This window comes from Tenrec ecaudatus, chromosome 17, assembly GCF_050624435.1.
Source record: "Tenrec ecaudatus isolate mTenEca1 chromosome 17, mTenEca1.hap1, whole genome shotgun sequence".
Taxonomy (NCBI): domain Eukaryota; kingdom Metazoa; phylum Chordata; class Mammalia; order Afrosoricida; family Tenrecidae; genus Tenrec; species Tenrec ecaudatus.
In genome coordinates, this window is record NC_134546.1 from 38,087,628 (window position 1) to 38,101,821 (window position 14,194).

The 14,194-nt window shown below is 48.4% G+C and overlaps 1 protein-coding gene across 2 annotated transcripts in view; it reads left to right on the forward strand.

The window, feature by feature from the left end:
• The window catches only part of PRKCE (protein kinase C epsilon), a 564,512-nt gene that overhangs the window by 73,358 nt on the left and 476,960 nt on the right, over window positions 1–14,194 (forward strand). The gene's annotated exons all lie outside the window — the stretch shown is intronic.

Genomic DNA, 14,194 nt, shown 5'->3' on the forward strand with positions numbered 1-14,194 from the left:
AATATTTAGAGAAGCAGAAAACCTTCTCTTTCTCATTCAGAAAAAATGGGTGCATTTGAGTTGCCAACCTGGTAGTAGTAGTACCTCCGCCAATGGAGCTCCTTCAAGGGAGCCTAGTGAGTGGAATCCCCAGAGGGCTGGGTTACCCAGGAATGGCTAGAGCCAAAGGCAGGACTGCAGGCAAACCTCGAAGGACGGTTGGGTCTGATGACTGAGCACATCAGGGTGGTTCAGATTTCGTTTAAGAAACCGTGATGGGTGGTGCATCTTTTTTTGTGTGTGTGTGAAGCAGTGGTTTTCAGACTTTTTGGATCTCTTAACCAACATTTTTATGATATAAATGAAAATCATTAAAAAATGCTTGAAGACCCCATTGAGTCTTTGTTTATTTGTGCTGTATCTCCTGGGGCTGTTTATCATGCTAGAAGTAGAAATATATATTTACTTTTCTCTTTTAATGTTGTAATTTATAAATCAAGGAATCGCTGTGTATAGTGCACATGCCTTATCCTGGCCATTAGACCACCAGTGGGGAACTGCCTTAAGTCCGCACATCTTCCAGGGACAGCTTGATGAACTTTACAAGTGATGCACTACCACGTGCTTCTGGTGTGCGTCCAAAACTCCAGAGAGGCCCTCCACACCCTCCCACAGTCAGGACTGCCCCACGTGACCCCGACAGTCTGTCCTCTATCCACGTGGGTTAGTTTTACCAACTTCTGATTTTCATATACATGCAATTATATAGCATAGCCTCTTTTATATGTGGCTTATTTCACTTATTAGATTCCTCTGGTCGTTTGTTTGGCAGATTGCTCTTTTTCACTGTTGTATAATATTTCCTCGTGTGAGTATACCATAACTTTACTAAAGATAGACATTTAGGGTTGTTTCCAGTGTGAGACTCTATGTCTGTGAAGTGGATGCATTGAACATATTTATGTATTATTATATGTATTAGTGAATACAAAAAACTCATTCCATGCTAACTTAAAATTTTCATGAATGATTGTATTTCCTAAAACAAACATTTTAGTAAGAAGCGTGGCATTGTCTCTCAATGTCTAGCTTGATAGGACACCACTGATTCCCCCTCCCTGCCTCCTGCACTTCATCATACTTCACAAAGCTTCCAGCTGCCAGAAACGCCACTGTACGCCTCCCAGTGTGTGAGTGAAAAGGGCAAATGAAAAACAAGGGTTAGCACCATTTTGAAGGAGAAGCCTTCTATTGCACTGATTAAAGCACTTGGAAAATGTTTTGAGAATGATGATGGCAACAAGTGTACAAATGTGCTTACCACAATGGATGCATGTATGGATTGTGATAAGAGTTGTATGAGTCCCCAATAAAATGATTGTCTAAAAAAAAACTTGCTTGCCAATAGTAAGGCTGGTTCATACCCACCAGCCACTCCACAGGAGGAATGATTCACAGACTATCATAAAGCTTCCAGACAGACTGACAGCCTTTATTGGGTTGTGAGTTTGCCCTTTTATGACCATTAAATTAACCCTGAGACGTGAAAAACCCCATGGACAAGCAGATGCGTCTGGGCTCCTACTGAACTCTAGCGCCTGTTCAAGAACAGTTAGTTCTGATCATATGGCCCTGCTCCATACTCACCTTCTTGGAAGGATCGCTGAAGATAAGGGTGCGACAGCAAAGTGTGGTGAAGAGAGCAGATGGTGCCCGGCTAGACATCAGAATTGTGTCAAGAGTTACCTTAAACGCTTGTATTCAAACAAGCAGCCATCCATCTAAGTGAAGAGCCAACGAAGTCCACACAGAAGAAGCACACCAGCTTGTGTGATCCAAAGACGGCAAGTACAAAATTCAAATATGGCAAAGGGGAAATTATCGGAGCTAACATTATGAACACTCAATTTTTAAAAGACTAAGGAGGACAGTGGGAGCCCCAAACCCATCTGCCACAGGCAAGAGTCTTGAACAGCCCTTCTGTCAGCCAGAGACCATTGTACTTGTCATTGTGATTGATTATACAGGATCAAACTTGATAGGCGGCCAGTTGACTTTCCTGACCTGAAACTGTTCTAGATGCATGTATCTCTGAGTTGCTTCATGACAGAAACTTCTTCCATGGCATTTTGAATGCTGATGGCAGAGGTGGGGTGGGGTGGGGGGGTTGTGTCTTTTCTTTCTTACTCAGTATTTGTATGTTTGTCTTTGTATTATTATCACTTTATCTTTACCACCTTAATTCGATTTTGTTTTTTATTGTTTCTGTTGGGTTTCCCATTTTGTGAAGCACAGGAGAAGTGGATGCATAATGATAATGAGTGATACGGGGTGGATAGGGGAGGCAGGGGTGGGGGGTGGGTGATAGGGAGGGAAGGGGTGTTTCAGGAATAAAGAATGAAGGTGGGAGCGGGAGGGAGTACTAGGACAGATTGTGTTTGCACAACTCATTTTAAAGGCGATTTAACCTTGGTGGTGGTGTGGGGCGGTGGTGTTCTAAAATTGATGGGGTGATGACAGAACAGTTCTCCTTAATATGACTGAACAATTGAACGGTTGAATTGTATGATATGTAAATGATGTGCCAATGAAACTGTTAACAACAACGATCTACAGCCTTGGGGACCATCTAGGACAGTTCTATTCTGCCCTACAGGGTTGCTATGAATTGGAATAGATCCATTGGCAATGGCTTTATTGTTAGGAGAATCCTTTAAGTCTTTTGATCTAGCAGACCAGAGATCTCCAGGGACCCCTAGTCCACACTTTGAGGCCCTCCACTGTGAACTCCTAACATTCAGAATCAGGCAGACAAGGGTGCTGAATTTGTGGTGTTGGGCTTTGTGGGTTCTCTCTGGGGGAGACGGAGAACAAAGAAGATCTACGGGATACCATCTGTTGGCTCTGTGGGACTGAGCGTGTGGTCCAGCTCTCACTGAGTCCGTCAGTCTGCACCTCCCTCCTGACTCTGTAGAAACTCGGGCTGCATGGCAGGTTAGAAGACACATAATCCCAGCTAGTCTGTATTTCCTGGTGGCGAGAAACAAGAAGACTTTGAAAGGCAGCTTCTGCTCTCTGGATGGTTTTAGTCTCTGGGGTTCACACTACCCCGATTCTGCCTGTAGCTACCCTTAGTAGAACCTGTGCTGAGGCCGCGGGCCCCTGTGAGAGCCAGGGCCAAGCTCAGCTGTGTGTCCCCGGCAGGGATGTGAAGGTGCTTATAAGGAGCTTCCTGAGTCTCCCCGGGCCTGAGGTTGCGGTGTTAATTTTCAACCCAGATGTGTTGCTTGGCCTGGGAGCTCAAGGGTAAAGCGTGTGCCGCTGGGTGCTGTTGACTGAGGAGGTACTGCCCTTTTTCCTAACCACTTTGTCCTGCTGACGGTCGTGAGTCACCAGGCCTTCAGCCTGCTGTGGATTTTCTGCGGCTCCAGTCAGCGCACTGGCTCTGAGGTCACAGAGACCATTGTCATCTGTTATTATTATTATTATTAAAAGGTCATTTTATTGGGAGCTCTTACAGCTCTTACAACAAATCATACAACAATTGTATCAAGCATGTTTGTGCGTATGTTGCTATCATTATTTAGTAGACATCATTTTCTATTGAGCTCTTGGCATCAGCTCCTCTATTTCCCCTTCCCTCCCCCGTAGACCATTGTCATCTTGATTATGCCGGATCAAACTCGGTACTTGGCCAGTTGACCTCCCCATAGAGCTGACCTGAATTTGTTCTCCATGCAAGTATCTCTGGTCCCTTTAACGTCTTTGTCCTGTGACGACACGGTTCATTTTATATTCTTTTTGAGACCCCAGTGTCAGCCTGAGGTTTCAGTAGCTTCAAGGCCTTAGAGTCTCTGAAGAGGCCTGCCTGGCTTCCCATTCTGTACAGCGTGCTGAGATCTCCGAGCTAGCGTGCTGATCTCAGCACGTGTTTTCTTCCGTATACATTTGTATGCTGATTTCAAGAAGCAGCTACATCCTGGGGACCTTTGGCTTCAGGCATTGTTTTGTTGACGCCAGACCTCCGGTGACCCACGATGACACCGAGGCTGCGGCAGGGTGGCTGTGCGCAGTTGTGTGCCGTTAATTCTGACTCTTGGTGACTTTGCCCATAGACTGCCCTAGACTCTAGTCTTTACTGGAGCAGGTTTGTTACAGAACGGCTCCTGCGTCTGAACCACTGACCAATCAATCTCTTGGCTTGCCACCAACCAGTTCTTTATTGTGCCACCAAGGGCCTTTCGGTGACTATAAAAAACAAACCAAAACAAACCCCAACTCCCCAGAGCTCCACTGCCATTTAGTTGATCCAGACTTAGAGCGACTCTGTGTGAAGGGGCTTGGGATGGAATTCAGGTGCTGGCTGCAGTGCTTGTTAGCTGAGTGACCTTCCTTTCCGAACCTCGCTCTCCTAGCATAGGAAACAGGACTAGGAAGGTGGTAGGTGAAGGTGTTTGACCTTTTCAGCCTCTGTTCAGTTCAAGACCTGGCCTTGGAGTTCTTATTAATCGGCCTGCCATTGACTGAGCAAATTTCCTAGGCAGAGATGTGTGCCTGGATACGCTTCATAATACCGTCCCTTATCTGCCCAAGGTGAAATGAATTTTATTTCACTGGGCCTAGTTAATCCTCATTAGGTAAAGGGTGTCGTTTTACCAGGAGAAGGAAAATTTTGTATGTGCCATGGGCAGTTTACTTACCTATTTGGGCACGGATATTAATCCAGCGTGAGGTGACAAGGGAGACACATGATCATCCCCCTGAAGGCCCCAGGAGCAGCGTGTGGAGGGCTGGTGGCAGGATGCTCTGCAGGGGCACTGGGTGCACAGATGGTGAGAGTGCCCGGAAGTTTGCAGAGGGACAGGTCAGCGGGTTCAGTGCGGTCCACAGAGGTTTCCAGGAGGAGGGCAGATTCGAGCGCTGCCGTAGATGATAAGGGGATTGGGACTGGGGGAGGGCGTTCCAGGGTGCTTAGAGGTTTCAGCCAAGCTGTAGTGCGGCATCTGTCACTCCATCCACATGCACTGGTGCCCCTCGAGCAGCTGAGGACACTAGTTTGTAGCCATTGCGTTGTCCTGTGCTTCTTGGCTCTCCCATTGGGCGTGTGTTTTCACGGTGGAAGCTGCAGCCCTGTTGGTGTAAACTAGGCTCAGCAAGGCAGCGCAGGGGTTGTGGAAACGCCACGCCTTTGTCTATTTCAGGGTCTTTAAAATGTTTCTTTTCAAGTGCATGAGGCTTTCTGCTCCCACAGCCTGGGCGACACAACCTGGACGCTGTTCTCATCTGTCCTGTATGGGTGCTGGGACCTGGACTCTATTGGATGCCATTGGGTTCGGCGGGGTGTCACACTTCGTATCCCATCCAGTTAGATGATGAGTGAGAAGCCACGTCATTGAAAGGCACTATTGGTTTTGGCTTCGAAGGACCAAGAATCATGACCCGGGCAAGGAGGAACCACTTCCTCCTGATTTCAGAGGAAACTTTGACAAGACCAGAATTGTCTGGATGGCACCTAGGTGACCAGAAACTCCTGGAAGCTGGTCTAGCAAACCCAAAATAGCAACTTAAGCAATGATGGTTGTGGTTAACCAGCCCTTTCCCCTTCGCGGCGCCCACCCCCCCAACACTCCCGCGCCCAGAGAGAAGCACACCTTGTGCTTATTGCAGCCTCTCACTCTCACGGTGGCAGAAGTGCTATGGGGTGGCGTCTTTTTACTGTGAACTTTTCCCATGCGAATTAGGTGAGGGTCTTGGGTGTCATTTCAGCGGGTGGTTCTCATGTCACCCCCATGAACCGTATGAGACCGTACAGAATCCCGAGAAATGCCCATCATCTATTTTAATCACAGAGCACCAGCTGACAAGCATCGTTATAAATGGCCAAAGTGCCCTATTTCTTAGCGCACGGGAATACAACGAACTCGTTTTTGTAAAAACTTCCTACGTCTGTGACATTATTAGTTTCAGCAATTGCGCCTTTACAGTTTCTTCTTTTCTTTTAATTGCTATTTCATGCTTAACATACAAGCTATTGACACAGATTCACAAATACTATTTATCTCAATATTACAACTAAAACACCAGAAACTCTGACGGAATCAGCGACGACCCAACTCCAGCAGCAAGGGAAATAAACGTCCTAAGGGCAGCCCTGTGAATCCACCAGCTGGCTCACAGGAGGGTGTGGCTTTCTACTCCCTTCCTGTGAGCACCCTCTGCGTTCTACTGGCAGGCTTGGTAGTTACCCTCTCGGCAAGCCACGAGGGCAGTTCGACCGTAGGGCAGGCCTACAGGGTGGCTGCCTGTCGGAATGGATTTGGTGGCAGGAAGTTTGGCTTGTCGCCCGTGCAGATGAAACACGCGATTTCAAGCCTCGTTAAACTCTAGGGCGATGATGATATTTCTGACCACAGTACATTTGAGGGTGCAGGCGTACATGAGCATCAAGTTTTAGCCTGATAGGTATGTCATTATACAGGTAAGCCGGGCTTATGAAAACTGTTTTTGTTGTTCTAACTGGCGACAGGGAGTTTTTATACAAGATGATACATTTCTGCTGAAACGCTACATAAACATTTTATAGATGGTTCTTTTGGTGTCACCCCCTCTGTCAGTATCACCCCATGAAACCAGCCTGTGTGGTTATGAGGTGTCGATGGGATCAGGTATCAGGCATCAGAAGACCCAGAACAATCAATCATGTCAGTGCAAATGAGGGGGAGGATGGAGTGGAGACTCAAAGCCCATCTGTAGACAATTGGACACCCCCTCACAGAAGGGTCACAAGGAAGGGCTGAGTCAGCTAGGGTGCACTATAGCACTGAAAAATCATACAACATTCCTCCAGTTCTTTAATGCTTCCTCTCCCTCCACTATCATGACCCCAATTCTACCTTACAAATCAGGCTAAACCAGAGCATGTACACAGGTACAGATAAGAGCTCTCGACACAGAGAACCCATGACAGATAAACCCCTCAGGACCAACAATAAGAGTAGCAGTACCATGAGGGTAGGGTGAAGGTGGGGGAAAAAGTGGGGGTTCCATCACAATCATATGATTCCCTCCGCCCAGGGGGACAAACAACAGAAAAGTGGATGAAGGGGAACAGCAGACAGTGTATGATATGAAAATAATAATGTATAACTTAGCAGGGGTTCATGAGGGAGGGAGAGAAAAAAAGGAGGAGCTGATACCAAGGACTCAAGTAGAAAGCAAATGTTTTGAAAAGGATGATGGTAGCACATGAACAAATGTGCTTGACACAGTGGATGGATGGCTTGTAATAAGAGCTGTAAGAGCCCCCAATAAAATGATTTTTAAAAAGAAAATAAAGGAATATATATATAACCACACATTTCCGTCACCCCCACCCCCCATATACACACTGCAGGGGCACCACTGACTGACATATTGGAGAGATCTACTCAGTCAGGAAGGGGTTCGTCTTTGATTTCATACCAGAGAGGCTAGGAAATGCCACAGATGGCCTTTGAGATTTACTCTTCAGGATTGAGCAGAAACGATCCTAAGGGACACTGGCAGCCTCATTGGCCGGTGTGCACACGCACTGTGATGCGGGCCCATCAGGGTTGTGGTGTCCTGTGGCGGGAAGAGTTGGCAACCCACCCCCCCTCTCCCCAAGGCCTGTGTGCGGACTTGCTATAGGGACTCCCGCCGAAGAACAGCTGCCCTTTGCAGGAGACATGGCCCACGTGTTTGTTCTCAGGGAAACCAATTCCCACAGAGTTGACTCTGACTGCCAGCGACCCTGGGAGAGGGTGGAGGACAGGGTAGAACTGCCTTCCTGCGGGTTTCAGAGGAAGTAGAAACCCCATCTTTCTCGCATTTTCAGGGACCAGTCCTCCAGCACTGACCCGAGTGGCTGCTGTTGCACCCTGCAGTTATCACTGGCGTTGAAAAGAGGAAGGAAAATGGAAACCACACATCCCAGGGTGCGCTGAGGAGACAGCCCCAGAGCCGAGCGCACCGAGCCTGAGAGCCGCTGGGCTTCCCAGAGCATGGCGTGGTTAACTGTCAGCAGCTTGGAGAGCCTCGATTTTTCCCGTTCCTTTTTTTCTTTCTGTGTCTTAAAAGACACTGCTTGCAAAACAACAACAACAACAACAACAACAACTCCAATCTCCTCTCCAAGGAGAAAAAATTATATGTCTGCTTGATACCTCCTAAGAGATCAAAAGCTGCTATTTGTAAAACTTTAAAAAAGGCTTTTATTTTCATCCATGGAACCTGAAAATGATATTTTTGTTTGCCAACCCCCAAGACCCCCAAAGTCTTACTGGTGTGAAGTAATGTGTAGAGGTTGCTAATAAAAAATTTGAGGTGACATATGGAAGAAGCACACCAGCCTGTGTGAACATGAGGTGTGGATGGGATCAGGTACCAGGCATCAAAGAACAAAAAATTCTATCATTGTGAATGCAGATTGTGGACCCAAGACCCATCTGCAGGCAACTGGACATCCCCTTACAGAAGGGCTGTGGGGAGGAGATGAGCCAGTCAGGGTGCAGTGTAGCACCAATGAAACATACAACTTCCCTCTAGTTCTTGAATGCTTCCTCTTCCCCACTATCATGATCCCAATTCTACCTTACAAATCTGGCTAGACCAGAGGATGTACACTGGTACAGATAGGAGCTGGAAACACAGGGAACCCAGGACAGATAAACAACTCAGGACCAATAATGAGAGTAGGGATTCCAGGAGGGTAATGGGAAGGTGGGGGAGAAAAGAGGAACAGATCACAATGATCTACATATAACTCCATCCCTGGGGGGGACGGACAACAGAAAAATAGGTGAAGGGAGACATTGGACAGTGTAAGACATAAAAAACTTTATAAATTATCGAGTGTTCATGAGGGAGAGAGGGGGGAAATGAGGAACTGATACCAAGGGCTCAAGTAGAAAGAAAATGTTTTGAGAATGATGATGGCAACAAATATACAAATGTACTTGACACAATGGATGGTGATAAGAGCTGTATGAGCCCTCAATAAAATGATTTTTTAAAATAGAATTTTGAGGCGAAGGAGGTGGAAATGTTTGCTAGCCCCTTGGAGGCCGGCGCCCAAGCAGGAGGTCTGGGGAGTGGTATGAAGGGGCAATTTAGGGGCAGCTGAGAACCACAATTAGCTAGCACTTGCTTTCTTGTCCCCAGAGGTGATGGCTGTTAAAGGGAGTGTCAGGAGACCCTCTTGTGGCTTCACTGGGTGCATTTATGTGTTAGGCTAGAGAAGCAAATTCGGTGACACTCCTGTATATATATGAAAAAGCTTTATATCAAAGAGTTTTGTATATTAAGAAAACATCCCAGCCCAGTCCATAAATAAGTCTGATATTCACCTCTAAGTCCAACACCAGTCCAAAAATCCTTCTTCAGACTCACGCAGTCACATGCAACAATACAAAATGCAGGAAGATCATAGGCCGGTGGGTGCAAAGTCTTGTGGATCCAAAGGCGGTGGAAGCATCTCAGCATTGGCATGGGTCTCCACACAGCTCCTCCAGCTCTCTGAGTGTAGATCTTCCCCAGGAAGGTGAAGCAGAGACCACCAGGCTCCTGGTAGGTCTCAGCATGTCTCTGTGTGGCGTGCTAATGGGAACATGAAGGCAGAGAGAGAGAGAGAGAGAGAGGAAGTTCCCACAATCCTCATGAGAAGGCCACTCCCACAAGAAGGCATGATGAGTCTGTGATCTGATTGACAGGCTAGACCCCACCTCTACACATATTTATCAAGTTGACATGACACTGTGCCTACAGTTGACATGTGGCATTTGTCCCATGGTTTAATGAAGGATGCTGCTGGCCACAGTGCCTGCGTCCCATTTGCAGTTCAGCCCCTTGGGCTCAGAGCACTCACTTAGAAAAAGCAGTCCCATTCCTTGTGGTCTGGTCCATATTTTAGGGCCACCAGCTCATTGACTCAGGTTGGTCTGGTGCATAATTATGTAGCCTGGGAGAGTCACTAAAAGAAAGGGGAGTGTCATGAGAGTAGCAGCATTGTCCTGGTGCTGGGTCACTGATGGGCTCCTTTACAAAGGCTTGTTTAGTCCAGTGTCTTGTCTGGAGGAGACTCGGAGACGGTAAGTGTGTTGGCCAGGATCACTGGCATGTACGTAGAAGACTCCAGGCCCCAAAGTAAGGGTTTTCTGAAGCGCTGGCTCTTTTTGCTCCTGCAAGCTGCCATCTCTGACCCAGATCAGGCTTTTCAAGTGAGCTTCCGTGCCACAGAACATTGCAGTAACTTTCTGCCAGAACCCGTGGAAATACCTCTGTGGAATGTCTTTCCTGTAATGCAAACTTCATCGTGGCTACTCTAAACTACAGATGCCCTGGAAGAAGACCACGATTCTGTAGTATTAGTCATTGGAACATTGGTGTAAATGAATTTTAGGGGAAAAGTTAGGGGCACAGATAGTCATTGGAAGCTTGGAATGAATCTGGGGCCTGGGACATCCCCAAATGGGCAAAGGGCTCTGTGTGGGGGGACAGAGGACAGACATGTGTCAGGTAACTCCTGTGTAGGCAACTCCTGAATGCCATTGTAACGTATGTTCTCTCCAGATTGATGGCATGGAAGTATTTGCTTATCTTGTACATCATGGGATGTACATATCTTGTACATCAGCTCACAAGGCAGTGTTATGCTGGGTAATGCCTGCCACACAACCAGGATAATCAAAGACATTGACCACTGCCCCTCATTGTGCAGGTTTATTCTATTTCTCGGTATCCACATGTGAGTATTTTAGGGTTGCTATGAGTTGTACTCAACTGGATTGCAGTAGGTTTGGTGTTTCTGGTATATACATTTTTGGGGAAAAGAAGAAGGCTGTGTGTGAGTCAGTCCAGGTTGCCATATGCTTTCGGAATAGCTCATTTGGGCGGTAGTCTTCATGAAAGCAATGGAGCCTTTCTCAATCCTCCACCAGGCAAGGTGAAGTTCCCCTCTGCGCTCATGATATCTGGCCTTCACTTCCCAGTCAGCACCCAGCGGCAGGCTACTTGTCATGTGTCCATTTGCTTAACTGTCGCTCTCATGGTCTTTCTTAAACAGATTCCTTACCTGGACCAAAGCCCACAGAAAATGACACGAGTGACTCTTCTCCATGGGTGACACATGTAACTATAGGAATGCAATGCAGATGGACAGGGGAGAGTGAATTCATTCCAGTGAATGGATGTCTACATCAGAGGTTGGCAATGTTATCTTTTTAAAAGGGCCAGATAGCCTTTTTGGCTGCATGGACTGTGGAATCCCCACCGAAACAACTCAGTTCTTTCATTGCAGCACGAAAGTAGTCAGACCAAACCCCAATTCACTGCCAAGACCTCAATTCTGACCTGCACCACCCATGAACCAGTGAGCACGGCTGTGTTTGACTGAAACTTTATTTATATTCATAAAACCCGGCAGTCGCTGGAATTTGGCCAGGGGATTGTAGATTGCTGACCTGTTGGGGCCTTCTTCTTTAGTAGAACCTGGTTGAGGCAATACTGGACTGACAGTGAGCTCTGTGAGGGAGATGCTGGCCCAGGTACCATGCCCATGGTGCCTGGCCTGCGCTTGGGAAATGGCATGCCATCTACAAATGTTCAACCCCTGTTTTGTGGTGAGTTCCTACTACGTGCCATGTAGGGATTTGAGATACAGTTCCTCCAGCACGGAACACAGACAGAAGTACTTGTCCTTATAAAGCTTACATTTTAGCTGGGGGAAGAAACATACTGAGCAGTGAACTGTCCTTGTCACTGTTAGGCGCTGTCCAGTTGGCGCTGACTCATGGCGACTGTACATATAACAGACTAAAACACTCCCTGCCCTGTGCCGTCCACAGAGTTGCTCTTGTTTCTGCTTGCTGTTGAAGGTAACGTGTCAGTTCATCTGGTTGAGGGCCGTCCTCTTTTTCGCCGAGGCTCCACTTTACCAATATGATGTCCTTCTCCAGGGACTGGTCTCTCCTGACCACATGTCCCAAATCCATGAGATGAAATCTTGCCATCCTTGCCCCCAAAGAACATTCTGGCTGTCCTTCTCCTGGACAGATTTGTTTGTTCTTTTGGCAGTTCATGGCGTGTTCAACAGTCCTCGCCAGCACCATGATTCAGATGGATCGATTCTCCTTCCTTATTTGATAAACGTAGTAAGTGATAAACAAAGCAGCAGGTGATAATATGATACAGGCTGTGGAATAGAGAGAGCCAGAGCAAGGTAGGGGGACTGGCATTCCCTGGGAGGCAGGTGTGGGCAGTCTGCGTCACCTCATAGGCTGGTCAGGGTTGGCCTTGCTGAGAGAGTGACGTGAGAGCTAAGACATTTGAAGGTCCTGGCACTATCCAGACAGGCCCTTCCTTCTCCCTCGGTCGCCCTGCCTCATTCTGCTTTCCCCCAGATCAGTCTCTTCTCCTCGAGTAAAGTTGGAGAAGTAGTTTGGGGCATTGGGAGATCTGGATTCCTGGTTTGGCCCTGCTGGCGATGAGTTCTGAGCCCACCCTGGGGCCCTGGATCTCTGTCCCTCAGGCCACCCCTGTGTTATTGTTTCACGGGGCCCTCTTTCCTCGGAGGCCGAGCTTCACTCACTACGTATGCCGTCCAGCAGATGGCCTCCAGGGTTGGTCAGGGTGGTTGCTGAGCCTGAGTGTCATGGTGGATCGTGTGGGACAGATTTCTGCTCAACCCCCAGGGGCCCAGAGTGTTGGCTACAGCTGACAGCTTGCAGTGGAGCCCCCTGCCCACCTCCAGGCTTTTGCTATGATTTGGGTGGGGTGGGGGAAGCGCCTTCTCGCCTAAGGTTACGGGTCTTACGGAGGACCGCTCACATGCAGGGACGAGTTAGTTGATAAGGAGGGTAACAAAGGCCATCTCCTTTGTCCCAGTTCCAGGACAGCTCTGCCTTGCCATCCTGGCTCCAGGACTCCCCGTGTGATGGGCCGAGACTTGTGACGGCTGCACCGCTCTCCAGCGAGCCAGTCGGCTTCCATGGGCCCCTTCCACAAGGGCCGAGCCCAAGAACCATCCCCCACAAACGCTGGCACACACAGGTCTATCTCAGAGCCCGTTTCCCGGCGAACTCAACCTGTGACTGTGAGCCAGGACAGTTTCTGGGGATTGTGCGAGAAGCGGCCACAGGAACACAATGTGATTGCGAGACTGCGTGCAGGCCGACTGCCCTGTGGGGCAGGTTGTGGTTTGAGAGTTTGTGGCAGGATCTGTCCCCACATCTCGCATCACGAGATGTTCAGGTCTTGGAGTCCAACGTTGTTCTTTGCGGCAAGCTCTCCTTTGGTGCTGTGCGTCCTTTGGGGAGTGTCGCTTCCAGACAGACAGGTATCTCAGCATGATTCGTCCTCAACAGGGAGCCATCTAAAGAAGCGGTAAGACATTGAGGTCACACCGTGTGGGGTCAAGGTCACGGACAGTGGGTCTCCACCACTTGAGCTGGAATTTCAGCTCCCTTTGTGGCCGCAGATGAGCCGTTTCACTTCTCCTGTGCCCCAGGGTGTTGATCTGTGGGGGCACACTATGAGGCCACAACCTGAGAGCATCCTTTTTCAGGTTTGGTGAAGCAGGGCGCCTGAAGCAATCGCCGGAGAATCCGTGTTGGCTCTTATCGGCTGAATGGGGAAGGAAGGGAGCTCAGGGGAGATGGGATGGGGCAGAAAAGTGACATCCTACAGGCGCCCAAGGGAAAAGGTCTCTTAGAACAAGAACATGATGTGCATATTGTCTCAAGATGCACATGGGAATGGAGCCAGCTGACTGGCTGGACTGTTATCCTGGGGGTGGGGGTGGGGGTAGGGACCAGGCAGGGGGTGGAGACAAGGGATGTTGTACATGAAGGACAATGCTTTGAGTCTAGACACGGGAGGAAAGGAACGAAGACTCATTGGGCACCTACTGGGTGCCAGGCTCGGTGCCCACTCCTTCTCTACGTTGATGCAGGGTGTCATTTATTCCTTACCTCACGGACTTTCTGTTAAGCTTCAGAGACTGGAAACTGAGAGATAAGTCGCTTGCCTAAGGTCAGACTAGGTCGGCTGGTGTCAGCAGGCAGATCTGTATGATCATAGGGTCCCTGTCACATGCCTAGAGCATTTTTGTTGTCCTCTGGAATAGATCCATTGATAACCGGTAAATCGATCCATTAGGCAAATCTGACACAGAGAAGCCACCGACACCAGGGAGCCTTCC